Source organism: Macaca nemestrina, chromosome 6, assembly GCF_043159975.1.
Source record: "Macaca nemestrina isolate mMacNem1 chromosome 6, mMacNem.hap1, whole genome shotgun sequence".
In the NCBI taxonomy this organism is placed as follows: domain Eukaryota; kingdom Metazoa; phylum Chordata; class Mammalia; order Primates; family Cercopithecidae; genus Macaca; species Macaca nemestrina.
In genome coordinates, this window is record NC_092130.1 from 113763782 (window position 1) to 113790865 (window position 27084).

The 27084-nt window shown below is 44.3% G+C and overlaps 1 long non-coding RNA gene and 1 pseudogene across 2 annotated transcripts in view; one reads left to right on the plus strand and one right to left on the minus strand.

Annotated features, from left to right (window-relative positions):
* Positions 1-27084, minus strand: part of LOC139363870 (uncharacterized) — a 253128-nt gene that overhangs the window by 195942 nt on the left and 30102 nt on the right. The gene's annotated exons all lie outside the window — the stretch shown is intronic.
* On the plus strand, positions 4155-4246 carry LOC112423198 (U6 spliceosomal RNA; annotated as a pseudogene).

The following is a 27084-nucleotide window of genomic DNA, read 5'->3' on the forward strand; positions in this document are numbered from 1 at the left end:
TAAAGGACCCTGCGATGGTGGAGACACATGACAGCAAGAATCTGTATCCCTACTCAGAGAGGAGCATCAGACTGGCATCAGACCACAACACGAGCAAGAAAGAAACATGTGCTTGGCTAAGCCACTGAGATGGGGTGCTTACTCATCATTACAGTGCAGCCTAGTCTATTGTAACAGATCTATCCACCTCTGACCCCAGTGTTCCCCATCCTCTGATCTCTCTCCCTTCTGTACTATTTCTGCAGCCACCTTGGCCTCAGTCACTTCCTTACAGCAGAGTATTCACCGTTGCAGCAGAGGCAGGGGAGGAAGACCCAAGAAGGGAAGACCTGGACACTTCTCTTCCCCTAGCATGCTATTGCATTGCCTCTCACCCTGGCTGTTACTCTCTCTGGAATACTCTTCCTCTAGATGTTCACTCCTGGCTTCTCTTCAGCTGAAATGACTCTTTCTCAGAGAAGGTTGCAGGCACCACCCACCCACAACTTCTAAACACAATACTCTTTCCTGCCTTCATAGCAATACATTATTCATGAAATTATCTCATCTGTTTATTGTCTTTCTCCTTGTAGGATGTCACCTCCACCAGAACAAGGACTAGGTTTTGTATGTTGCTGTTCCTTTAGTGCCAGAACATGCCCACCCCTGCTCAGTAAATAAGCATTAAGTGAATGAATTAATAAGTGAAAGGCTGTAAGTACTTTGACCTCCAGGTTATCTAGTCTCACTCCCTTTACAGATGAGGAAATTGACTCTTTGACCAGAAAAGAGGAAGCAGAAAAGCAAAGGCAACTCTCCCGTTCTAGCTGTTTCTGGAGTGCTGAACTTAGATGTGATTTATTCAAATGAAAACTCTTGGGAAATTGTTTCGGAGAGATCCATAAAACAAATGCCATTTTTACCTAGAGAATTCACCCAACCTTCCAACCAATTTCAAATATAGTTCTTTAATGCAGATCTGACAAATCTGAAATCTCTTACACAAAGCCATTTATCATCTAATGTGCGCCTGCCCTGCACCACAGTTTAAGTTATAGCTTTTTAATGGGGTAAAACATTTCAATGAAATCATCAAAATACCTTAAACCAAAACTGCTTATAAGATATTGATGAGTTTCAAGCATTGATTCTACCCCTGAAAATATCAACCTTGCCATTGGCATCATGGGTACTTCTAATAAAAGCAGCCAAGGAGGTATAATGAATATCTAATGAACCATTTTGTATGTCTATGTTGCTTCTCGAATTGGAAATAAATCAATGAGCCTTACAAAATGCATATTTTAGTGATATCTCTATAAACAATAATCTTGTTTTTCTATCATGACTTGAATGTCATTCTTTTTATAATATAATTGAAGATTTAATAATTTATTATATAGGTTGCCTTCCCATTTAAGCTCTAGGTTATGTGTGTGTGTGTATATATATGTGTACATATATATAGTGTATGTATATGTGTGTGTGTATATATATGTGTGTGTGTGTGTGCGTGCATATATATACACACACACATAACCTAGAGCTTAAACGGGGAAGGCAACCTAGTCCAATGTCTGATTTTTAAAAGTTTTGAAATGTCCTTGTATGTAGAAGCTCTGTGGGTCCTAAAAGTAAACCAAAATGCTGACATTCCAGGAGCAAACATAGGGGCACATGAATAGTAACTAGTAAACAAGTCCTAGATGCTTCCATGAATATAATACCAGGAGAAGGCCTAGATCCAGTGCCAAGGGCTAAATGAAGACTAACAGAGGCAATAATCCTGCTTCACAGGCACTATAGCTGAGCCCACACTCACCTGGCCAGTCAGGCCAAGGCCGGTCTCCTTGGGCTGGAATAAGCTCCTCTGGGAACAGTGTGGTGTGTTCACCTAGAGACCTCTTCCTGACAAAGGTTTCGGCTGTGTTGTCCCACCCGCTTCCTCAGCTGAAAATGGGAAATGGGGCAAGTTGCTTCCCCTCCTGCTGGCTCAAATCCTATGACCCAAAGCACGGTCTCCATCTCAGCAACTTCCCTTCCAGAGGCCAAATATAGCCATCCCTTTCCTGGCTCGCTAAAATTCCAGTCAGACTGCTGTGCATAGTGACAGACGGCCAAAGAGCATCTCACCAGCCCAGTCACAGCCAAAAATAACAGCCACTTGGTTAGCACAGACTGTGGAGTTTTTCTTGTTTTCTGTTGAGACTTCGTACTGAGTTATTTTTTTGTTTTGGTTTTGGATTTTTTTGTTTTTGTAGTTTGAAAGTAGATAGAGTAACTGAAGAAGTGGCCCCACCAAATTCCTACATGAGGTTCCTGGGTTTAGTTAGTTCCAGCAGTGATGGGTCATGACCAGAAAGGTACTCACCTCTTAAATCTCCCCAGCCACCTACCCAAAAGGAGGGGCTGATAAGCGCGTTTTCTCCCCACTCTGTCCAGCAGTGCCTCCTGCACACCCCAGGTCATGCTGGGACCCAACCACCATGCTACATTTTCTCCTGGGTCTTATGGAAGGAAGACTGGGGGAGGCTCTCCTGTGGGCTGGGTGGGGACATTTCCAGACTTGCACTCATGATGCTTCTGGGCAGTAGACAGGCCCCAGCCCCAAGCTGTCAGTCTGGTGCCCTCCACAAGTTCTAAAAGGCGTTAAATTATTAATTTATTTCTTTAAAAATACACAGTACTGAACAACAACCAAGCCCACTTTTGATCTGCGTCATGACACACAAGGCTCTTGTCAGCCAGGTTTTGTACAGGCCAACAGACACATCTTATTAAATCTTACCTAGCCGGTGACATGAAACTGGAGCATGCTAAAGAGATTTAGGCTGAGAAAGATGATTTTCTTCTCCATGCCCTGTTTCCAAATGCAATGAATAATAAGAAATTTTGCAAAACTGTAACACTCAACTGTTGGAACATCTTTGTACTTTTGTTCTTCAAAGTCAGAATGTTTTCTGGAATTATGTTTCTACCTGAGGAAAAAAAATACTCCTTCAATTTCTACGTGTGCAAGCATATCACACAGATATATCTCATTTCTTGTCATGTTGTATGCCGTCCCAAGACCAATAAATAATTTATGCATTAAATGCATTTATCAGCTCTCGTGTGTGTGTGTATATATGTATATAATCTCCTATGTGTTAATGTCAAAGATGTCTTCCATATTAATGGAAAGCAAGCAACCTCTTGGGTGTTTTACCACCATGAAATTAACTTTGTATCTTACCCATCAAATGAGTGAAAAGTGAGAACAGGTCCCTGCTCTTCACAGAAAACTAAATGCTAGTCTACAACAGAAGAGGAGTTACAGTAGAAATTTCTCATTGCATATCTGCTGAAATTGCTCCCCTCCCTTATTTTTTTTTCCCAAAGAAGGTCTTTATTACTCCAGGGCTACTTAGATTGTAGAGGGAATACGGCTCCTAAATTTCAACTTGTTCTATTTAAGTTGCCTTTCCTTTGCTTCCCACTATCATGCTTGTCATTAAGAACTGCTTCTGAGCCCTCGCAGTGCCAAGCCTGGGACCAGGTGCATGCGTTTGGCAGTCCTCACCTCCACTGCCATCCACAAGCTCCAATTTGGATTTAACCGTGGTCATCATTCACACCCTCATGGCAGCAGGATCTAGGGGTGCCACCAACATGATGACAGGCAGTGAGCATAGGCACTGGCAGCAACTGCTTTCGGCAAAGTCACATGGCTGCACCTGGCTCCTGCTTGCTGTTCTGAGCCTGTCCCCTCTTTCCACCCATCCTTCCCATTTAGAAGGTTTCTGTGTTTCAGTGATGCCATGAAAGAACCCCCAGACTGATAGAATCTGAGAGGAATGGAACTCAAAAATAATCTAGTCCAACCTGCTCATTTGAAAAATAAGGAAATGGAGGGCCTGAGGGGATAACGTCCTTGGCCGCACTCACACAGGTAGTTGCTGGCAGAGCAGAGACTGGAACTAAGTATTTGAACCCACTTTCAAGGCTCTTTCCACCATACCAGTGGCTCCCAACATTTGCTGGCACAACCCACAGTCAGAAGGAAACTTTACATCCTGATTCACACTTATACACATGTATGCAACTTATACAAACGTTTTACAAAACAGTGCTTACTATCTGACACCCTTTGATCTTTTCTATTGTAGTAGATTCATTTTAAAATATTCTGGAGATTGCTTAACAGCACGTAGACTCAAATTGGAACAGTACAGAGATTAGCATGGCCCCTGCACAAGGATAACATGCAAATTTTTTCCATATTTTTTTGTACATTTACCACATGTTACTTTTCTTTCCAGGGATAACATTTATAGGTATACAGTCCTATAGTTTGCATTTTCTTAGTTAGATACATCCACTGAATATTTAGGAGGACGGGGGTTGACTTAGATACAGAACAGGGTCCCTTTTAGGTCTAAGCATCATGCTCCTGGTCAGGAATGATCTTCCTGTCTACCTGTCCTCAGATTAGAAGGATGTGAAAGACAGAACGATCTAGTAGACAGAATACTGGACTGACAGTCAAGGCCCAGCATCTAGTCCTGGCTCCACCAACTGCTAACTGTGTAACTTTGGGCGAGTTTCCTCTGGGTTCCGTTAACTCATCTGCATGATCAAGCTGTTGCTAACTGACAGAGTTCTGAGGAGTAAATGAAATAATGCAAATTAAAGCAATAAAAAGCTCTATGCACAAGACTTGCCCTGGAATAGCAATGATCTTCCATTCTCACGTTTTAGAGAAATATGGTATCTAAAGAGGTTTCTGGATTGTCATCAAAACACCTGCATAATGTATTATGAATTAATTTGGTAGATTAAAGAAAAACCATACCCTGAAACTACCTTATTTTTAAATGTGTTTGCAGGTGTTTGAAGAGGAGGGGCTCACTCCAAATCTTGAAGATGTTCAGCCTTGAAAAAGTAGAAGTCATTGTGACCAAAGATGATGCCACCACACCTTGGAAAAAAAAGGTGATGAGTCTCAGATGGAAAAACACATTCAAGAAAGGTCAATACTAGCGAGTATGAATGAACACATAGCAAAAATTTCAGATGGAACAGCCATGCCAAGGGCTTGTGGGACAAGTGAGGCCGAGTGAATAAAAAGAAGCAGCCCCAGAGACACTCAAGGTGGTTCCAGCTGCTTGTGAAGGAGGCTTCTTTCTAAGAGGTGGCTGGGCTTGGTTTCGGTGTATTCCAGTTTGGGACTCATGAATTGCAACTAATAAAGATCAAAAAACTGATACAGAAATTGTTTTATAAAACTTTCAAAATGCCTGCAGTGACCTTCACAAGAGCAGAAGTTAGGAGGATCCCTGACAGCCGAGAACATTGTGCGAAGCCCCTCAGAAGTTAGTTGTGAAGCCCTGCTGGGAGATCTTTGGCTGCACGGGGGAGAGGGATGGTGGGGAGGCGGACAGGCATAATCGTCACTATTATGGTATAGGAAGGGCTGCTGCTTCTCTGCCTGAAACAGGGAACACCTGTTTCAGAGAAGAAGGTGTCAGGAAGATCCTAAAGGAAAGGACCCTGGCACAGGCAGAGTGGGTGGAGGTGGATGGGAGGCGGTGAGTTCTAACTCCTTAAATAGTGCTTTATCACTACTCAGGAACTGTTACAGGAAGCTCACAGTTGTGTTTCTCACCAATAATCTCAGAGAAATCACTTCAAAAAAGAGACTAAAGAACAGGTTGCAGGTTTCAGTAAAGGGTTCCATTTGACAAGGTATATGATGGTTGATGGTTTGCAGTTGTCATTGTCCATGCCTACTGATAACGTATTTTGTGTTTTTGAATGAAAAGACATTTGTACATTCCTTACAATAATAATAATGTTAAAAAGCTGGTGATGCTCACAAAATCGATTCCACAAATCCCAAGCAGAGTGTGTGGAGGCAGCGCACACTGGAGGCGCAGGCGGCATGAGCAGCCCTCTGCTGTCCCCTCCCCTCCCACAGGCTCCCGCCAGCTGCTCTGACCCCCGAGACACCCACTCCTGCTGCATCCCTCACATCCAAAGGCTCTTCCAGTGCCCTCTGGGACCTTGGTTCCAGGGTAAGCAACGCACCCAAGCTCGTGGGGAGGGCGGAGCACTCCTTCCTCTACCTGTGTCCGCAGGGACTGCGGCTCTCCCCGGTGCTGCCCAGCCTACCCCAGGTAGGGAGTGCTTCATGGCCCCATCCTCCTGGGGACTAAAAAGAGCTTTGTGTCCTTCTACCTGTATGTAAATCCCTCTCTCTCTCTCTCCCTTAGCCACCTGGTTGCCCAACACCACCTGAACCTTCCACTCACATCTTGGGAACTTACCATCTTCTTTTCTGTCCTAGATCTTGCCATCGGCATGGACACTTCAATGTCCCTCCCTGTGGGCAGCACATCCAATACATTTGCTGTCCCTTTCTTTCCCTCCCTCACCTGGTGACACCCCTAACCTGCCAATGGCCTAGAGTGGTCCCATCTGAGATATTTTCAACCTGTATCTTGATGCCTCACCACAGCCTCCTCTCCTGGGATCCTGGTTCCCTTTAACCCACTGCCCCTGACTTTCAATCTCCCTGAGCCCGTCCATCCCTGCTCTTCCCATTTCCTCATTCTCTCATCCCCCTTTTGGTTTTGCTTCCTTCCCCCTCCCACCTACACTCCAGGGCCCAGCACTTCAGCCCCATTTTTGACAACAGCCCCCTTCCTAAACCAACAGACTATGAACCTGCTTCGTAGTGCACAGCCGGCAACGAAGCAAGACAAGAATCGAGCACATAGCCCCAATATGTTCATAAATCGCGTACATTTTACTACTGGGCTGACATTTTCTTCATTTTAAAGTGTATCACAAAAATGGAAAGGCACAAATGACATGATTTTAGAAGGCCAATATAACAAGTATTTCAGTAATTTCTGCCCATTCCCATTGGAGCATTTTATACAGCCCCTGAGGGTGTGTGCACTCCAGTTTAGGGACCATAGCTCTAAACCCTATCACTCTTCTCCCTCTGTCACATCCACCCTACAAAGCCATCCCTGAGCCCGTCTAGTCATGAGTGTCCCGTTCTCTGCCAGGTGGCTAAGTGGTGTTAGAAGACACACTCAGTCCCACGTAACCTCTGGATGTACTCTTTCAGCTCAGGACAATGCCACTGAGAGCCTTCAAGGGTCAACAGTCAAGCTGGTCTGCAAGAAAACTTCTTTCATCTTCATCTATTGCCAGCACCCAGCACAGTGCCTGGCACTAGCCTGTGACCATGAATGCATTGATCTGTGCACACATGTAGCATCCACATCACTCTGCCTACGTGGTTACCAAGGCATGAAGAGCACAATAGAGAGAGCCGTGACAGGTCAGGACATCCCAGCTGGGGCGCATTTAGTTCTGAAGCTGTGTGAGGGTGCCTTACCGTCACAGCACCTCTGTCTGCCCATGGTGGCCCAAGCAATAGACTGGCCCTCAGGATGTGCCGGAGGCAGTTTAATTAAGGCCATTTTGACACCTTAACTATTCCAGGAGGTTGTTTGGAGGTGAGAAATAGGGCTCTTTCAATCTTCTCTTTAATTCTTGCAGCAACTCTGGCTCAGGGCACAGCTGTAGCCCCTTTTCCTTCAGATGTCGCCTCACAGAAGGATGCTACTGTCAAAGGAAAGGGGTGAGGAGAGTGACAGAGCTTACACAGCAGCCTCCAGTGGACACAACGTAGACTGGATTTGAGCAAGGCCTCCAGGGTAAGCACAAGGAGAGGTGCTGGAAGAGCCCAGGAGATGTGTTTGACCTACCTTCATCTCTGGACATGGAGGGCATCTCTCTCTCTCTCTCTCTCTCTCTCTCTCTCTCTCTCTCTCTCTGTCTCTCTGTCTCAGACACACACACACACAGAGAGAGAGAGAGAGAGAAAGAGAGAGACACAGAGACAGAGAGAAGACAGCTATGGCACTTTCTCAGGAGGTAAAGATGATTTAGGCAAAATTCCCTCACTTCCTACAGTTCTTTCATCTTCTCTTTCTCCCTTCCTCATCCAGTGTTTCTTAACGACTGGTCACGGACTGACCCCTGAATCAAAGTCACTAAAGCCCTGTTATCAATGCAGATTTCTGGCGACATCTCAGTCTAAGAGAATTAGCAACTCTGAAACTGGAGCAAGAGACTCTGCATTTAAACAATATTTTGCCCATTAAAGTTTGAGCACCACTGAAAAACCTCTCTTCTTCTCCTGTGTTCTTCCCAACTACGCATCCCTAATCTGTGGTCCCCATCCATCTTGCCACCATTCTCCTCTGCCCCTCCACTCCTGAGGCCATCACGATGAAGCCCGTGGGAAATCCAGTGGAAGGACCAGACAGGAATAAGATCACCTGGGCCTTCATCTTCCTTCACCGACCAAGAGCTCTTCTCTTCTGTGCTTTTATTTTAATCTAGGACATCCCCTCTCTTGGCTCCTAGAGGCCCTGCTTCATTTAATTTGGCCTCCTTGCCCAAGCAGACTCCTGGGCAAGCCTGGGAACTTAGTATCCTGAATTCAAATGAAGTTGCCTGGAGGAAACAGGGAGCTAAGGTTTAGCCTAATGTTGATCTATTTTTGGCCAAAGCCACCCTCCACTAATAGGTCTCTACTAATAGACTTGCAGAGATGGCGCTCTTAATCAATGCTAAACAAGAGTTATAAATCATAAAGACATTTGCTGTCTTCTTACCTCCCAGGAACGGGAGAGGACTCTGACCATGAAGCGTTCTAATCTAAACTCAGAGAAAATTCTCCGAGCCATTCTTCCGCTCACAGAATTCCCGGGCACCAGTCTCCCTGCAGCTTTGACAAGTGAGCTATTTTGGTATGAGAACAAGTAGAGTTATTGTTATCTCTGCTCTGAATCAAGGATGAAAAGAAAAGGTGAGCGGGAGAAGGAGGGTGTGAGAGAGAAGAACTGGGGGTGAGGTGCGGAAAAGCAGAAAGGACTTCAGATACCGAAAGAAAAGGAGCCAGATGCTCTTCCCGGGAAGGAAGTCACCAGCAGGCCGGTTTAGAGCTTGAAATCAGCACGTGACCCTCAGCAACCATAGTAACAGTCCCTCCCTCTGGTCTCACAGGGCTCTGGAGGGGCGAAGACTGCAGGATACACGCCAAGGTGCCTTGTCAGTGGTGAAGTGTTTTCTACACAGGGTGGCAGCTCCCTATCTGTGACCAGGGAGCTACTGCGCCTTTCCTACAGCCCCACTCAAAGACTCAGCACGGCCCAGGCCAGAAGGAAGTTTAGACAGCAGACCCTCCGTCAGCAGATACCTTTCCCTGCCCTTCCTACCGGGTCACGTAGGCCCTTAACAAGGGTGCTATTTTAGCAAGAAACTGAAAATGAAGAGAATCTGCCCTCCAAACATGCTGAACACTTATTTTAGCACACAGCCTCACGGAGGGTCAGTGCTCCACGCATGTTTTAAAGCGTTTGTGCCTATTTATTTTGAGAGCGGCAGGGCCTGAGCCACAGCTTCCTGCATTCTGCTTTGTCAGCACGAAAGATTTGCTGCCATAGGCATGCTGAGCTCCCTCTGGGGCCCCCCTTCTCCTGGAGTCTGACTGAGAGGAGATGCTTATCCCAGCCCTTAAATGAAGAGACTTCCTCCAGCTCCCACTTCTGCCTCACCCCTCCGCCTCCCACTGACAAACAGGCCTGGCTGCAAGGTGTGCGTGTCACCAGGACCTGGCCACCAGAGGGCGACAGAGAGCAATGAGGGCCGAACAGTTTCCCAGAAGGAGCCAAATCCCCTGCCACATCTGCTCCCTCCTCCAGCCCAGAAGCTGCCAGACTTGCTAGCATTTGCCAGTCCACCGAAACAAACATCTCACCGTCATCGTACAGTTCCTTGGTAAACTCTTATTTTCTTCTTTATCAAGTTTGGATGGAAAACAAAACAATTAATTTTAAGAGCAGCACACAAGAACCTAAACATTATTTATGTCTCTAATTATCTTGTTCTGGTGGGTATTTTAGTCCCTGTCTGGTCAGGACATTAATTATCTTCATAACTACAGCAAAAGTTAAATAATAAGCACCCAAGGCTACAGCACTACTGTAATGTGCAAGCTTAAATGAACTTATAAATTTTATTAATGGATGCTTTATACAACTCCATATATTATAAATCAAACAAGAAACCTATTTCTATCTTTTAAGGGTACGGTGAAAAAGCTTTAACATTATTGAGGATAATTTTTATTAAGTTTAAAACTCCCTTTTTCCAGTAATGAGACTGTTATGAGGATAATTTAATCTAGTTTGTCATGAGGCACCCCGGCTTGTTAAATAAGTTAATAAATGACTGTGCATTAATCAAAGTGACAAAGCTATGAAGAGCTGGGGATGGGAGACAATTCTGGTGATAGTATTAATTAGTATTTAATTAGAAACTTAGGACCCATAAATAAAAAAAAATCATGGTAGAGACATTTATGCAAATTGCTCAGCGCCTGCAGTGGAGTTAGCTTTGCTTTAAAGAAACATGATTTTTTTTTTTCTAACATACTGTACACGGCAGCACTGTGGCCACATCACGTGGCTTAAACGAGTTCTTCTTTTGTTTCCAATTTGTTCCAATTACAGGCCTGTAAATTCAAATCATTCTTTTGACTGTCTTGATTGAAATGTAGAGTTTCCACAGTTTCTACTGGGAGTTCTGGGGTTTTTTTTTTTTTTCTCTTAATAAAAAAGGAGAAATGTTTTAAAGACATAAAGAAAGAGCTTTAGATTCTTTTTCTGCTCTTTTAATTAAGATGTGTGCCACCATTTTCTAAGAACAATTGTGGATTCCATTTGGTACACAAACAATGCCTCCTTTTTCAATCCTGGTGAGCTGTAACTAGGTTTTGTTATGTGATATAATATTGAAGACTGCATAGATTCAACTGCCATCATTTTTATGATAATCACAGCACTTTTAGCTTTTCCCTCAATAACGTACTTGGATAAATGGGCAATTTTTGATGGCCCAAAAAGATAATAACTGTTTGGTTCTGAACGCCACTGCTTTCCTAAGGTACATGTTCCCCCTTTTCAGACTTTATTATTTGTTGCATTTATTCAAGAAAGGTTATCCACAGTAAAACTGCTTTTTCTATTCAACAGTCTATCTCTGTCATGGTTCATTTATGTGTGAGCATGACGGACTGAAGCCCGTATTATCCACAGCTGACAAGTGTCAGGCCGACAGTTCAATCAGCCCTTCCTCGAGATGATGCCCAAGGCCCCGTGTTTGAAGTAGGACAATAAAGCAGGCAACACAATCAGGGCAAACTGATCCGATCCCTGTATGTAAAGAGGATTCTGCCTAATAACACAGTGTGGTTTTTTTTTCCCTCTCCAAACATATTAGTCCTTAAACAGTGACTTGGCCCTTAAGAAAATCTGTGACTGACATGAAAATGCTGAAGTTTTAAGGTGGTTGGTTTATCCATAGCCTCATGGGGCTGCTTCTTTGTGCAGACTAGTTTTGTCAAAGTCAGAAAAATAATGTATTCAGTGTCTGATCATTTTTAGGGAGTTATTTGAATGGGATTTTAAGTCAGACATCCTGATGTTGACACAGGGATCATTTTCTTGTCCTTTTGTTTTACATTTGTGGAACAGATCATTTGCATTGGCTAATAAAATTAAATCTCTGAAATGCATACAAAAGTGAGTTCCCTTCAGCAACACTCCTCAATTCCCTCCACCAGCCAAGTAAGCAGAGTTGCTGGGTGTGTTTCTTTATATTAGGTCTCTCTAGAACACAGGCTATAATGCAAACATATCTTCAAAATTAGTGCTGCTTCAGCCTGGGTAACACTTAGACTCAAATGTATATTAAAGCATTTCACTACAGATCCTGACAATCAACAGCAGGGCCAAAGTCGATAAAATGCTAATAACCTGCTGTGGTCTGTTCCTTGGAGGACTGGAGTACTGCTGCTGTGCTCTCTTCCAGCCTTCAGACCATTGCAGGCGACAATGGGCAAGGGAAGGCGGCTCACCCCTTTGGAAGGGGCCAAAACACTGCATACCTTTCATAAAGAGGAAGCCAAAGACCCTCTTAAAGCATCATAAAACCTTCAAGCTAGAAGGCACAATGCAAAACATCAAACCCAACCTCTTCCATACTTGATAAATGAGGCTCCGAGACATTTTTGTGACTTCCAAGGTCAGAGAGCTTGTAAGTAGCAGTGGAAGGAAAAAGTTAGCAACAACAACAAAGGAATCCTCTGAATTTTGCTTCTCGTTATATGACTTTACTAGGCTGGGCAAGTTAGTGCAGAAGGGATTGATGAAAAGCAGAATCCAGAAGTCAGAATGTGAGGAATGATGCCAGCAACTACCAAACATGACTTCTGTCAATTTCCTTCTTGCACAATGCTGGAAGTCCTAAGTACCGTATTTTCTGTGAATGTGTTTGTTCTGTGAATGTTGGTTTTTCTCCATCTACCCTGCTGTGTCCCAATGTACCCATTTACTGCATTTTCTCCCCCACTTTGACCCCACAGACCACATTACCCAAACACCCATGACTGCTGGCTTCCAATTGTGTTAGAGATGAGGGGAGGCACTAATGGCCAGTCAAGTGGGAAGAGAGAGGCTACACTGTGTCCTTGTCCCCTGCTTGGACTCTCCATCTCAGAAGAAGACTGTCCCTCCAGCACTCCTGCTTCCACCGAGAGGCTCTTCCTCCAGGGCTCCAACTGTCATGGGCCCCAGTCCCTCAGTTTCCTCCCCTTGGCTCTTCAGTCCTCGGGGTTACCAGCTCCCCACTGGTACTAAACTTGGGGTGCCTCCCATCTCTTGTTTGTCCGCCTACTTCTGTCCACACTTCTGAAGTAGCCCCTTCTTTAAAGTCTCCAGCAGAACCATCTCCAGTGAGTTCTGTTTCCTGCTCGGACTCTGATGCATTGAGTGATTTACATTGCTAACTGATCCTACTTCTAGTTCAGTAGTTCTTAGGATATTCTGAAATCCCACAGAGAATCTGATGAAAGCTATAGGCTCTCTCCCCACACACACAAAAAAGTCACTTATGCACATATGCACAAAATTTCAGACAATTGTGGCATGTTCATAGACACTTAAAGGCTATTTACAAATTTTCTAGGACATCCATGAAACCCCCAATATCGAACACCCATTTGTTCCATTTGATCATACCACGTTTCTTCTCAAAAGCCTCTACTGATGTCAAACCAACTACCAGAAAGCATGAAACCCAGACTCCTCAGAGCAGCATTTCAGGCTAAATCTGCCAGGGCTCCATTAACAAAAGAGCTAAGGGGAAATTTAACACAGGGGAGTTGTTGCAAGGGTGGAGAAAGAGGTGAAATGACAAGGGCAATGGTAAGGAATGCAAAGATCAGCACCAGCAGCAAGCCAGGACTGAGGCCTGGGGGTCAAAGGGAAGAGGCGATGTCACCAGAGCCCAGGAGCCAGGGCTGTGCCGGGGAGCCAAAATCAGAGCAGGGGCCTCTCAGCAGGAGTTGGAGTCCAGAAAAAAAGACCCAGCGATGCTGCCAAAGCAGAAAGAGAAGGTGAGTACTCTCTGGGCTTCTTTTCTCCTACAGCTCTCCAGTCTTCACAGACCATGTGACTCAGAAGCCAGCTAAGCAGAAGCCTGCAGGGATGCCTGAGGACCACGGCAGGGGGAAGGCTGTGATGGGCCTAAGATACAACAGGCCAGTCCAGGCATGGCTTCTCATGCCTGTAATCCCAGCACTTTTGGAGGCCGAGGCAGGTGGATTACCTGAGGTCAGGAGTTCAAGACGAGCCTGACCAAAATGGTGAAACCCCATCTTTACCAAAAATAAAAAACTAACCAGGCGTGATGGCCGGCGCCTGTAGTCTTAGCTACTCAGGAGGCTGAGACAAGAGAATTGCTTGAACCCAGGAGGCGGAGGTTGCAGTGAGCCAAAATCGTATCACTGCACTCCTGGGCAACAGAGCAAGACTCTGTCTTTAAAAAAAAAAAAAAAAAAAAAAAGATACAACAGGCCGATGCGTCACACAAAAGCCCTTCATGACCTGGCCTCTCCTGCTCATGGAGCCATGACAGAACCTGGGTTTTCATATCTATTGTGCACTAAACTGTGTGTCAGGCACTAGTTCCAGGAGGAAAGCTGCAGAATTCAGCCCAAGAGTTGCAAGTAAATATTCAAGACCGAGACTGGTCTGCTCAGACTGAAAAGTAGCAAGGATGGTAAATTAGAGCGGGAAACCACAGAAGCTTGGGGAGGCTGGTGGGACAATGTCAGGAGTTTATTCCAGAGATAGAAAGAGAGAGGAACTTGGAATGGATTAATCAGACTTTGGAAAATGTGATTGACAGATTGGGAAGAAACCAACAAACCACACCCCTGGACATTCTGCTCCAGTCTTTAAGGGGCCAGATGTACTGACAGCAGTGGTTGTTCCTTGGAAATCTCTGGGGAGCTTTAAAAAAATCATGATGCCTGGGTCCACCCAGTGGTGTGCTAGATCCAGTTCTTCCCAGCTCAGAAAAGATGGCTGTTAAATGTTCAGGAATTTTCAGAGTCAATTGTTAAACACAGTCATTATTAAAGATCAGAAGACATAAGCTTATAATTAAATAAATCATTGAAAATAAAGGTAATAAATACTCAAAACTTATCATTTTATAATAATTTTACTACTCCTATGCTTTTGAGGTTGCTTACCACATCTGAATGGTGGCAACGCTATATTAAGACGTGTTGTTATGCATCTCTTCCCAATTCCATGTTCAGTGCCATCACATCGACAGAAATTAGCAAACACTATAAATCAGGGCTTGATTTATTGTGTTGTTGATTGTTTACATAAGAGGTTGGCAAATTACAGCCCACAGGTCAAATCTAGCCTGAAGTCTCTTTCTGTGTGTCCTACAAGTTTGTACAGTTTTAAAGGATTGTTTTTTTGAAGGAGGAGGAGGAAGACATCATTTGTGGTCCACAAAACATAAAATATTTACTATCTGACCCGTTACTGAAACACTTTGCCAAGCCCTGGTCTAGACTTAAGAAAATGTGAATAATGCAAATTAAACTTAATGTACATCATGTCTGTAACCATTACATTATAAATAGCACAGAAAATCGAGAAAATATTCTCCCAGTGTTGAAAACTATTACCTCATCAGCAAAGAAGTTTCTCATGTCATTAATGAACGAGTGAAATTCCAACATTTATCTTCATTGTTATACTTTCGCGTTATCTGTTAATGTAAATGAAAATACCAACCAACATTCATGTTGGAATTACACTCATGGGTCAGTGACTGAGTTTGGACAGTAGTCAAGCATTTATTTGTAGAATGATTTTGTCAAATCATGGTTGAATTGCAGCCATAGGTTAACTACAGACAAAAGAGTTCAGCAAAAATGCAGGAAAGCATGACCTGAGAATCAATTGCAGGAGAGCATTCTGTAATGAAGAGTATTGTATATTTCCTTATTATTTGTAAGTTGTATACCATATATCCTTTTCATCAGTAAAATTATAGTAAATTTCTGTACATACATACATGAATGCTTGTTTTCCAGAGAGGTGGTTATTAAACTTTTTCCAGCACACATTTACCCCACTCCTAGAGTTCACTTTAATTGTTCTGGGATGTGACCTTGGCATTAAAGTGCTTAAAACTTCCCCCATGCTACTCCAACGTATAGCCAATATTGAGAATCTCTGGCTCGGGGAAAAGGCAAAAATGCAGGGCATAGAATCCCTTAAGATTTTATTCCCTTTGGTCAGAAAGTCGATTTAAGCCTGCCCATGATGGCCCTGGGAGTGAGAGTGAGGTGCGTGTGTTAAGAGTAGGGGAGGACAGGGGACTGCCTGCCTCAGGAACTGGACACACCTCACAGGGTCAACTATAAATCAGTTGTTTGATTTATAGACACATCTGACCTTTATCCATCTTCTCTGAACAAAATTTTCCTGGAGCAATGTTCTCATAGTCTCCTAGACACGCTCTATTCTTTCTTTTCCCAGAGTTAATCTCAGTCTAACTCCACCAAGGACCACTTTTCCTCTTCTGTTTCTTACCTCAATTTTACCCATCCCTCACACTACAGCTAGATACCCCCTCTTCTATCAGACCTTCCCCAGCAATGACAGGCCCATTCATGGCCCACTCCAGTTTTGTTTACCCGTTGCTAATGAAACCTTGTTTATTAGGACAGCCCTGTGCCCAAGATAAATATTGTTTCCAGGCCTCCTCTGTAGCCAAATGCAGCCAGTGGGACACAGTTTTAGCTAACGAGACCTAAGGTGAAGTCTGATGAGGGTTTGGGGCAGAGCTTGTGCTTTCCCGATAGGCATGTTCAAGGCAGCTGGTGCAGACTCTGCCCCACTTCTCTACAGCAGTCATTTCCAGAGCATGGGGCAACCAGCCCATATGCAAAGGATGGAAGAGTAGAAAAGCAAAAGGAGCTGGTGCTTTGATATCTTCACTGAGCCACAACCCCAGCCCCTGGTTTCTTGCCAGTGGAAGTCTTATTCTATGAGAAAAATAAATCCCAAATTGTTCAAGTCACTCCTGGTTGGACATTCCATTGCTGCAACCAGATGCAATCCTAAGAGAAATGCCAGTCCAGCAATGCCACAGTGATTGCACCGTCTATAACTGTAAACTCCTACAGATTTGTTCTGCAGCACCTAGAACAGCAATCTCCAATGATTGAATCGGTCATCTCCAAGATAATTAATTGTAAATCAGTTGTCTGGTATTTGGGTGCACTTCCCCTCTAAGATTGGACTATTTCAGAAACTCCAGAGCAAAGGTTTATAGTACGTCAACTCCTGGAATAACGAAGGTGATTAGAAACAACATTTAGGCAGACGTAAGTTCACATAGCTTCATGAAGAAGTTGGGTCTCCAACAGTGATTTGTAAATAGAGAAGATAAAGTAAAGAATGATTCCCAAGGATCTGACTTTTGTCCATGACTTACTTTTGAGGTGGAAGGAATGTGTGTAGTTACTGCATGAACTCAGTGGGTGCATGTGCTTAGATCAGAATGTAAAGGGCATAGAGCTTGGAAAGGCCACATCTTAATAGTGCATGAGTCAGTGACAATTGTACACTGAGCTTAGCAGACCACATTAGCAATAACTATTACATACACGGTTGCATTCTATTTTTGTATCACATTAACGGATATATTATTGGTAATTGTTCTTAATAGAATCACAGAAATGAGAGATGGAAATGCTATACAGTATGATGGAATGCCCTTCTTTTACCATTGATCATTATAATAAGCCTACTCAGTCATTACTTATCAACCATACTACAACTTTGCCAATGAGGCAGACCAAAATGAGGAGATAAACAAAATTGGTTTCCTTGCTAAATGCAAAGCCTAAGTTTTAAGATATTTTGCTGAAGTTTTAAACTGATTGTCAATTAGTCAATGAGCTATGGCAGGCAATGTATTTCTGTGTAATTAGTGTGTGTCTTAGGGGGGTTATTTGGCATGAGGCTGAGGGCAAAGTAATTTGTATCTCCCAGGAAGTGCAATAATTGCCTCAAGCTGAACTGTTTCAAAAGTGTATTAATTCTATTAGGAAACATTTATGTTATTTTTTATATGGCATCCTGTATATTCATGAAGTGTACTCATAGACCATGAATTGTTCATTTTGTAGGCTTTGCCACATGAGTATGGCATCATTGATAACCAGGAAAAAGAGTGGGGTTGTTTCTCCCCTTGGAGAAGGCACATATTGTTGGAAAAGATGCATGTTGGGTTTTGAAATCCATCTCATTAGGAGACCACTGAATCCTAACAGGCAGAAGAGGTAGTTTTCAGAAAGCTAAGTCAAAGGTAACACCATTTGTTTGAAACTAACTGTTCAGGAAGCCACAGGCCTTCTGTTTGGGTTTGCTGTGCAGTCTGTGTGAGAAGACCTGTGAGAGCAGAGAGCTATGGTGATTACAGGCTAGATCTTGGCACTTTTGGACAACCATTTCCCCATCCCTGTTCAGGAGGTTCAGGGCACAACTAAGCCATTCATTCCTTTATTCATTCAACAAGTATTTACAAATGAATGCTCAGTGTGCTAGTTATCTATTGTTGTGTAACAAATCACCCCAGTTTAGCAGCTTAAAACAGCATGGATTGTCTCACAGCTTCTGTGGGTCAGAAATCACATACGGCTTAGCTGGACCCTCTGTGTTCCGGTCTCTCACAAGGCTGCAGTCTAAGGCCAGCCCACGTTCTGTGGCCTCCTCTCAAGACTCCTCTGGGGAAGGATCTGCTTCCAAGTTCTGTGCAAAGGCCTCAGTTTCTCAAGGGCTGGTGGACTCGGGCCTGAACTTCCCTGATAGACATTGACCAGAGGCCAGCCCCGGTTCCCTGCCACAGAGATCTCTCCAGTACGAAACTTGCTTCATCAAAGTGTGAATGCCAGAGAATGTAGTAGAAAGAGTCTGCTGGCGAGACATGGTCACTATCTTTTAAAACTTAATTGCAGAAGTGACATCCCATCACCTTTGTAGTCTATTGATTCAAAGCAAATCACTGGATTCAGATGGCACAGAAGGAGAGGGGATCACACACGTGCGTGAAAACCCAGAGGTGGAATCTTTGGGTCCTTTGTTAGCCTGCCTGCCACTGCCAGCCTCTGCCCTCGTAGCTTCCTAGTCTACCAGAGGCTCTGGAGGCTGAAAGAGAATAACAAGAGAGACCTAATATAAGGTGGGTGAGTAGGGAAAGCCTCTCTGCATAAGTGACATTTAATTTGAAGACTCAATAATGAGGAAAAGTTAGCTAGGTACAGAGTTGGGGAAGAGCATGACATGTTTGAGGAACTGAAATGAGATCTGAGTGGCAGGAACGGAGTGCACCGGGGGAAGGTGGGACAAGGTGAGGTTGGAGAGGTAGGCAGGGGCTGGATCGTGCCAGGTTGGAGGTCAGGATGAGAAGTTTAAATTTTATTCTGAGTGCAAGTGGGAAGCCACTGGAGGATTTTAAGCACAGAGTGACATGATCCAATTTACATTTTTAAAAGATCACCCTTGCTGCTGCACAGAGAGTGAACTGGAAGCAGAGAGAGCAGTTAGGAGCCTCTGCTGGCAAGAGGTGGTGATAACCTGGATTCGGAGGTGGCGGGGAGATGGAGCGAAGCGGATGCATATGGGATGGGTTTAGAGTTTAAAATTAACATCCTCAGTGAGAATATGTGTCCATCAAGTTACCAGGTTATTTTACTCCTTCTCTTTGTTCATTTTTTAAGAGAAATAAAGAAAAAGATGAAGAAAGGATCACATAAAGCTGATGGGAAGAGAATAAGGTGGACAGAGTAAGACACCTGAGGCTGAGAAGGGAGGAAGTCGTGAGCGGATGGGATGGAGTACAGCATGGGAAGAGCATGGACCCCGCCCTGTCCTCCTAGGCTGGGTCAGCTTGGCGCTTCCATTTCCTCCTCTGTAAAATACCCGCCTTATTAGTAAAAGGCGGATTAGTAAAAGGGTTAAATAAAATAACAACCTCGGACAGATCCTGGAAATTTTTTGCATGGTTCCTTCACTCACTTTTTAAATTTAATTTAATTTAATTTTTTTAATTTTACAGTCAGGGACTCACTCTGTCACCCAGGCTGAAATGTAGTCACAAGATCATAACTCACTATCACCTTGAACTCCAGGACTCAAGGGATATTCCTGCCTCAGTTTCCCAAGTAGCTAGGACTACAGGTGTGCACCATCATGCCCAGCTAACTTTTTAAAAAAATCTTTTGGAGAGATAGAGTCTCAGTATGTTGCCCAAAATCTCAAGCTCCTGGGCTCAAGTGATCCTCCTGCCTCCACCTCCCAAAGTGCTGGGATTACAGGCGTGAGCCACCTCACCTGGCCCTTCATTCACTTTGTTCAGATCTCCACTCAGTTGCCACAACCTCCCTGGTTGCTCCAGCTGACATAGCACAGCCCCATCTCCATCCCTCTCTAACCCCATACCTGACTCCGGTCAGCCTGCTTTCCTTTGTTCACCCTGCATTCTCAAGGCCTAGAAGAGTTCCTGGAATGCAGTGGGTACTTGGGAAAATGCACGGAGTGTGGCAGGGTGTCGTTGCTGAACACCAGCATCCTGGGCAGGCTGTCTTCAGTGCGTGTGCTCCAGACAGCTTCGGGAAACCTGCTTAGGATGTAAGTGAGTAACAGCCACTCACACAGCTGAGTATAACTTATATAGTACCTGACAACATACAAAGGACTTTGCATGGGCCCCGTGTTTAAATCCTGCTAGCCAGTCTCTGAGATAGGTAATGTTCCCATTTATAGATGAGGCAATTGCAGAGGGGAATTAACAAACTTCTCCAAAGTCCAGAAACAACAGACACTGGAAAGCAAGCCAGGGTCCTGCCTTACTACAAATGCCTTTCCCAACAGGACGAAATTGTGTTTTTCTCCTGACTCCCCAGCAGATATACTGGCCTGTGCCCACCAGGATCCTGCATCTGTTCCTCGGGAGTCACCTCACTCTGCCTGCACATTTCCAGTCTCTGATCTGAGAGGCAGCTGATATACAGACCCTCAGCATGCAGTATACCCAAACTGCACCCAATGGAATTGCAGCAAGACAAGCCAGCTGTATGTGTGCTTGCCAGTCAACTTCTCCACATTCCAGGGCTTTCTCTTTCCTTCAGAACTCACTTGTGCCTCACTGTACTTCTTAGTTTAATTTAATCCTGTAGACTCCTGGTCTGAACACTCTTTATTATTTATAAAAATAAGTAAAATACCTTCACTTTGGCATTCATGCATTTGTCAAAAAAAAGTATTGAGCGTCTGCTTGGTGGCAAGTGGAACTGGTCAACCAGATAGACACGGTCTCTATCCTCAGGGAGTTCATATCTACAAGCAAAAGCAGACTTTAGGTACCAATTATTACTTAGTTAACATTGTGGTTGATGCTATAAAGCATAAGTTCAGGTTGACATGGAAGCTTAAAAGAAGATACTGTCTGTGATCTTGTCTTGGCGGTCCGGAAGGCTTTCTTGAGGAAAAGTCACTTAAACTAGTCTGCAAGGTAGCTAGAGATAGATAAGAAAGTTGAAGAACATCCTAGGCACAAAAAGCAGTATATAAGAGAGCCCTGAGACCTGAAAGAATTTCTAGACCACAAAAGGAAAATCAAAAACAAATGAACAGAGTAAGCGCAAAGAGGCTTGGCATCAGATGGAGCTGGAGAAGTTGCTGGCATCCAGGAGGGGCCAAGCCCTACTTCACCTACTTCTTGCTCTTCTACAGAATACACAAGCATGACAAGGCCACAACCTTGGGCTCACTTGAGAGTTTTAGCAGAAACATCACTGGCACTAATTTGCACCTAGAAAAATGTATTCTTCCATCTTAGGCAGCATCTTGATCATGTCTTGCCTTGGGAAATTGTGTAGCTTCGATCTTCTTTGTGATACAGCATGGCTTCGTGATAACCAGACACTTGTGTCCACTCAGCAGTTACAGATTTGCAAAGTCGGCTTAGTGGAAGCAATCTGGTTGTGTCTCCTTCCCAGGAAAATGCACCTTCTGCTTACAGCAGTGGGTTCTGATGCGTGTGCTTCCAGAAGTTTCCACCTATAGTTGCTCTTCTTCCTCAGTTCCTCTAGGTTGCTGGTTCTCAGGGGCGGGGCACTATGGAAACTTGAGGAGATATTTTTGGTTGTTCCAATGATTGGGAAGCACTGGTCATTTTATTGGGCAGGGGCACAGCTGCAGACATTCTGCAATGCCTCACAGAGGTGGTCCCAACCAAGAATTGTTCAATGTCCTGCATGACTTTGAAGTCTCACCTGACATACATATAGGTGAAAAATCTATTTATATTTTTCTGAGACTAGAGCCTATGTTTACCATATAAACACAAAACATTTTTTGTATAATTCAATATATGCTGAATTATCCAATCATGAAATTGCAGTGGAAATTGGGGTAATATTTACTTTGTTTAATTTAAAATCTTCCCCAGGGTTAGTCACCATTTCCAAAAGTCACATCATGGTATTTGAGTCACCAATAGGACACACCTGAATAAAGCTGTCTTTGAAACTGTCACATTCATAATGATGATATATATATGTCTTATTTCATACATGCCAACACTAAAAAAAAATGTCATCAATATTTGACTGAATGTTGTTTTACTTCTCCTAAATCCAGGTGCATTCACTATTGGAAGAGGAAATTTTCGAGGGCTTCTTCATGAGCCCTAGTTCCTTGCTACTAGAGGAGAGGTCCACAGACTAGTAGCATCTGCATTGACTGGGATCCTGTTAGAAGGAAGAATCTCAGGCCCCACACAGATCCACTGAATATGAATCTGCATTTTAATAAGATCTCCAAATGAGTCATATGCACTTAAAAGTCTGAGAAGCTCTCTTCTAGGTTCCACAGTCCCGAGCATTGAAAAAAGTATTCTTTGATTATAATTTACTCTCCTTTTACTTCTCCTCTTTATTACAGTTAGGACATTACATTAAATTTTTAAATTATATGTAAAGTTGGGTTAGATTATTAATGTATTTTACCTAAAGAAAGTGATGGAAGTTGCCAGATCTATTTTAGTGAAAGAGAGTGCTGGGTCTGATAGGGCTGAGGATGCTGCTCCAGGATTGCTTAAATTCAATAGCTGGGTGTGAGGAACTGCAGAGCATCTAAACAAGAATAGAATACCAGAGTTAAATTTCTCCGGACTTGGCCATTTATAAACCCTAATGACCCCTACATCTATATTTCCAGCTACGAAATAACATGTCTTGCTCTCAGAGCGCACTAGACATATCCCTGCTTTCTAAATAAACATTGGCACAGAGTAAGTGTCCTGCTACCTCCCACGGGGTCAGGCTGCACTCACTTAATTATTCCGGAAATGTTTGTTGAACCCCTTCTACACGCAACGCAATATCACAGGGCTGTTAGTCAAATAAAGACAAAGTCTGCCTTTGTGGAGCGTAGGACAGTCTAGAGGAGAGCCAAGATGCTCACAAACAAGTGGATAAAGAGTTAGAAAGTGGTAAGTGTTCTGAGAGAGGCACAGGTAATGTGAGTCACATGAGAGTGTGAGAAGGACAGAGATTACTTAGAGACCATGGAAAGGTCACCTAAAGTCAACTGAGCCTTCCGGGACTTCCAGGAAACCCATAGCTTCCCTCAGCAGCTCTCTGGCTCCCCATGCAGCTATTTAAACCTTTTCTACTCTCCCGAAACCTAGGTTGCTACCTCTGCCCCCTCAACCTCATCAGCTGACCTTGTTCCCTTATTCTCAAAGTAAACTAAATCACTGGGGGGAACCCTTTCCGATTCTCGTCACTACCTTCCTGCATCTTCACTGGCCCTGTTTCCTCCCCTCTTGTCATTGTGACAGGGCTCTCCCTACTCCTGTATAAGGCTCCTCTGCATCCCATCCCTCCTTTCTACCACCTCTTCAGACACCTCTCTGCTGTGAGTATCATTCTCTCCCTCCCCTGTAGTGTCAACATTGCCCTCTCTACTGGATCCTCCATATTAACTTTTAAACCTATTTTAGTGTCTCACAATATTATTATTATTATTATTATTATTATTATTATTATTATTATTTTGAGGCAGAGTTGCACTCTGTCACCCAGGCTGGAGTACAGAGGTGTAATCTTGGTTCACTGCAACCTCCACCTCCTGGGTTCAAGCGATTCTCCTCCTCATCCTCCCGAGTAGCTGGGATTACAGGTGTGAGCCACCACACCGAGCTAATTTTTGTACTTTTAGTAGAGATGGGATTTCACCATATTGGCCAGGCTGCTCTCGAACTCCTGACCTCAGGTGATCCACCCACCTCAGCCTTCCAAAGTGCTGGGATTACAGGTGTGAGCCACCGTGCCTAGCCTTAGTGTCTCACAATATTATTTTTTAACCATCACCCAAACCCACCTTCCACTCAAGCTACTGGCCTCTCCTCTCCTGCATAACCAAACCATCAAAAATACAATGTGTCTGCACCCTTTATCTCCATGTCTCCAACTGCAACACACTCTTCAGCCCATTGCAACCAACTTCTGACCTCATCACTCCACAGAAGCCCCTGTCACCCATATCACCATCCACCTGCTTGTTACTAAAACCAACAAACTCTTCTCCATCCTCATCTCACACGAACTTGCAGCATCATTTGACACTGTCAGCCTGTCCCTTGAAAAAGCTTCTTCCCTTGGTTTCCATGACACCAAACCCTGCCTATCCTCCCTACCTCTGACCTTTCTCTCCTTCTCAGTCTTCTTATGGGTGTCTCATTTCTGAAACCTGGTGTACCTTGGGGTTCAGTCCAAGGTCTTCCTCTCAATAAACACTCTCTGGACTTGGCCACTTATCTCCTTTAAGGACTCCTATATCTATCACTCAAGTCCAGTTTTCTCTCTTGGGCAGACTTTTAGACAACTCTATTTGTATGTTCCAAAAGTACCTAAAACTCATAATATTCAAAACTAAGTCATCATCTCCCTCCCCACCTGATCGTCATCCCTTGATCTCCACATCAGTGAATGGCAACACGATTCACTCATTTGCCCAGGTTAGAAACTGGGACATCATCCTTGCCTCTTCCCACATCTCCACATCAAATAAGTCACCCCTAAATCCATGCCTTACCCTGCAGCAAGTCACCTCATATGCCAGCGTGATAATTTCACCACTCTACTTAAAACCCACCCACAGCACCCTCATTGCCCTCAGGATAAAGTCCAACCACAGTGAATTTCTTCTAGCACTCTACTTCCTTTTCATTCATCCTCCAACCTCAGACTGCCTTGATCTTTCTGAAGTATCAATCTGGTCAAGTAACCCTTGCCCACTTGCTTCCACAAGCTCTGATGGGTCCCATTGCCAACAGGGCTGAACCAAACATCTTAGTGCATTAGGTTCTGTCAGAAGAAATATTAAGCATTCAGCATGGCTGGATTATTGCTCAGAATGTCTGTGGCATAGTGTCCTTCAAGGGTGGAAGAGAAGAGATGAGAGGTGCATGCAGCCAGGTCAGTGTATTGGGCCGTTCTTGTATTGCTATAAAGAATTACCTGAGGCTGGGTAAATTATAAAGAAACAAGGTTTAATTGGCTCACAGTTTTGCAGACAGCACAAGAAGCATGCTGCCAGCATCTGCTTCTGATGTGCTTCTGGTGAGGGCCTCAGGGAGCTTACAATCACGGTAGAAGGTGAAGGGGGAGCAGGTGTGTCATATGACAAGAGCAGGAGCAAGAGAGAGAAGAGGGAGATGTCACACACTTTTAAACAAGCAGATCTCATGAGAACTCACTATTGCAAGGACTGTGCTAAGCCATCCACAAGGGGTCTACCCCCATGATCCCATTACCTCCCACCAGGCCCCACCCCCAACATTAGGAGTCATATTTCAACATGAGATTTGGAAGGGACAAATGCCAAACCGTATCAATCAGGAAAGGCCTCGTCTGCAAAAATAAGACACACAACTCATCCTGAGAACAATGGAAAACACGTCTTGGCAAGGCTTTAAGCAGGTGTGGGGCTCTGTATAGCAGCCACTTTTGGTACTCCACATCCCCTGGCCTCAGCTCTCCTCTGGCTTCAGCCTCAGCTGTGATGGGCAGTTCCACTTGCTTGCAGGCTCTCCTTGACAGAGTCCAGCCACAGGCATGACCCACCTCAAGCTTAGACCAGCTACATTTCTGCTTTCTGCCTTGAGGACTTCTCCAGGGCAAAAACAGTCAGAAATGTGCAAAACTCCTATGGAGAATTGTGCACACACACGTGTACACACACATGCATATGCACACACAATTCCCAACAGCTTCAGGATAAGAGAGTAGGAGGAGGCAAGACTGAGTTCAACAGCCTGGCTGACTGAGAAATTGCAGGTGCTGCTGACAGAAATAGTGAGGGCCCCACTGGAAGACAGAGGCAGCCTGGGGTAAGAAATTCCATGCATTGAAAAAAGAGTGGCAGGGAAGCACGTCATAGGAGAAGTGGAAATAGCTAGGGAAATTCAACCTACAGAAGAGGAAGCTTAGAGAGGACAAAGAGCTTTCTTCAAATACATGAATGTCTGTCAGGAAGTGAGTCCAGAAAAGGAAGGAGAGAGAAGGGTAAGAGCTAAGGGCAGAAATCACCAGCAGATGGATCACAGCTCAGTCTGTGAATGTATTTTCTCATCCCTGCTGTGACTGTGAGGGAGTGTGCATCCCTACCCTAGGACTCCTCAAACAAGATGTTCAGGAGGTTGCAGATCAGATTCCAGATCCCAAAGGCAGGTCTAGCCAAGTGAGGTTATATCCATCTCAGAGAGTCTGGAGTTGTTCTCTAACTTCCATTTCCCTCCCTCTCATTCCTGACGCTCCTGTCTTCGCATGTGTTGTACAGCGTCATCCTGGGTTTTGCCTCGGGGCAACTCTGAACAAGACTGGGAAAGACGAGGCACTGGCTCTACGTGCCCTGCACCCACTGCCCTCTCCAGGGATCTTTTCTCCTCCCCACCAGGAGCCCAGCACAGTCTTCACTCCCCATCCAGACCTGCCGCCAGCACTGCTGCAGTCCCAGGCTCTCTAACTCCCGCAAAACATATCTTTCCCGATCTCTGGGATTAGACACTCTAATACGCTGAGCTGTGCTCTTGACTTGAAGAAAAGTGACTCTATTTGCACACATGGAGACAGACCAAAGAGTCAGGTGCAACTAGTCAGATGGGACTTTTAGTACTCCCTCAACCACACCACACACACACTCACCTATTCCCCTAGGACACCCCTTATCCTAAAATCTCCACAGAGCTTTTCTGACAGTGGTTCTCAGATAAGGCAAAGACTGCTCACTCCTTTTGAGTTATACATTTTTTTTCCCCAACAATGTATCCCCTGTTGTCCTATTCTGGACAAAGGTGGACCTTTGACTCAAAACATTTGTTTAGAAGAGCAATATTCACTCATACACACAGACACATTTATGTAGAGAGAGATCGGTTTGTTTTGAAATCAAATTGGCAAATTCATGATCCAATCTTCTATAGGCAAAAGTGTTTCTTTGAACAAACTGTAAGCAAAGAGAAATTATTTCAGGTCCTTCATTCAATAAAAAAATTTTTTAACAACTACAGTGAACTAGGCACTAACAG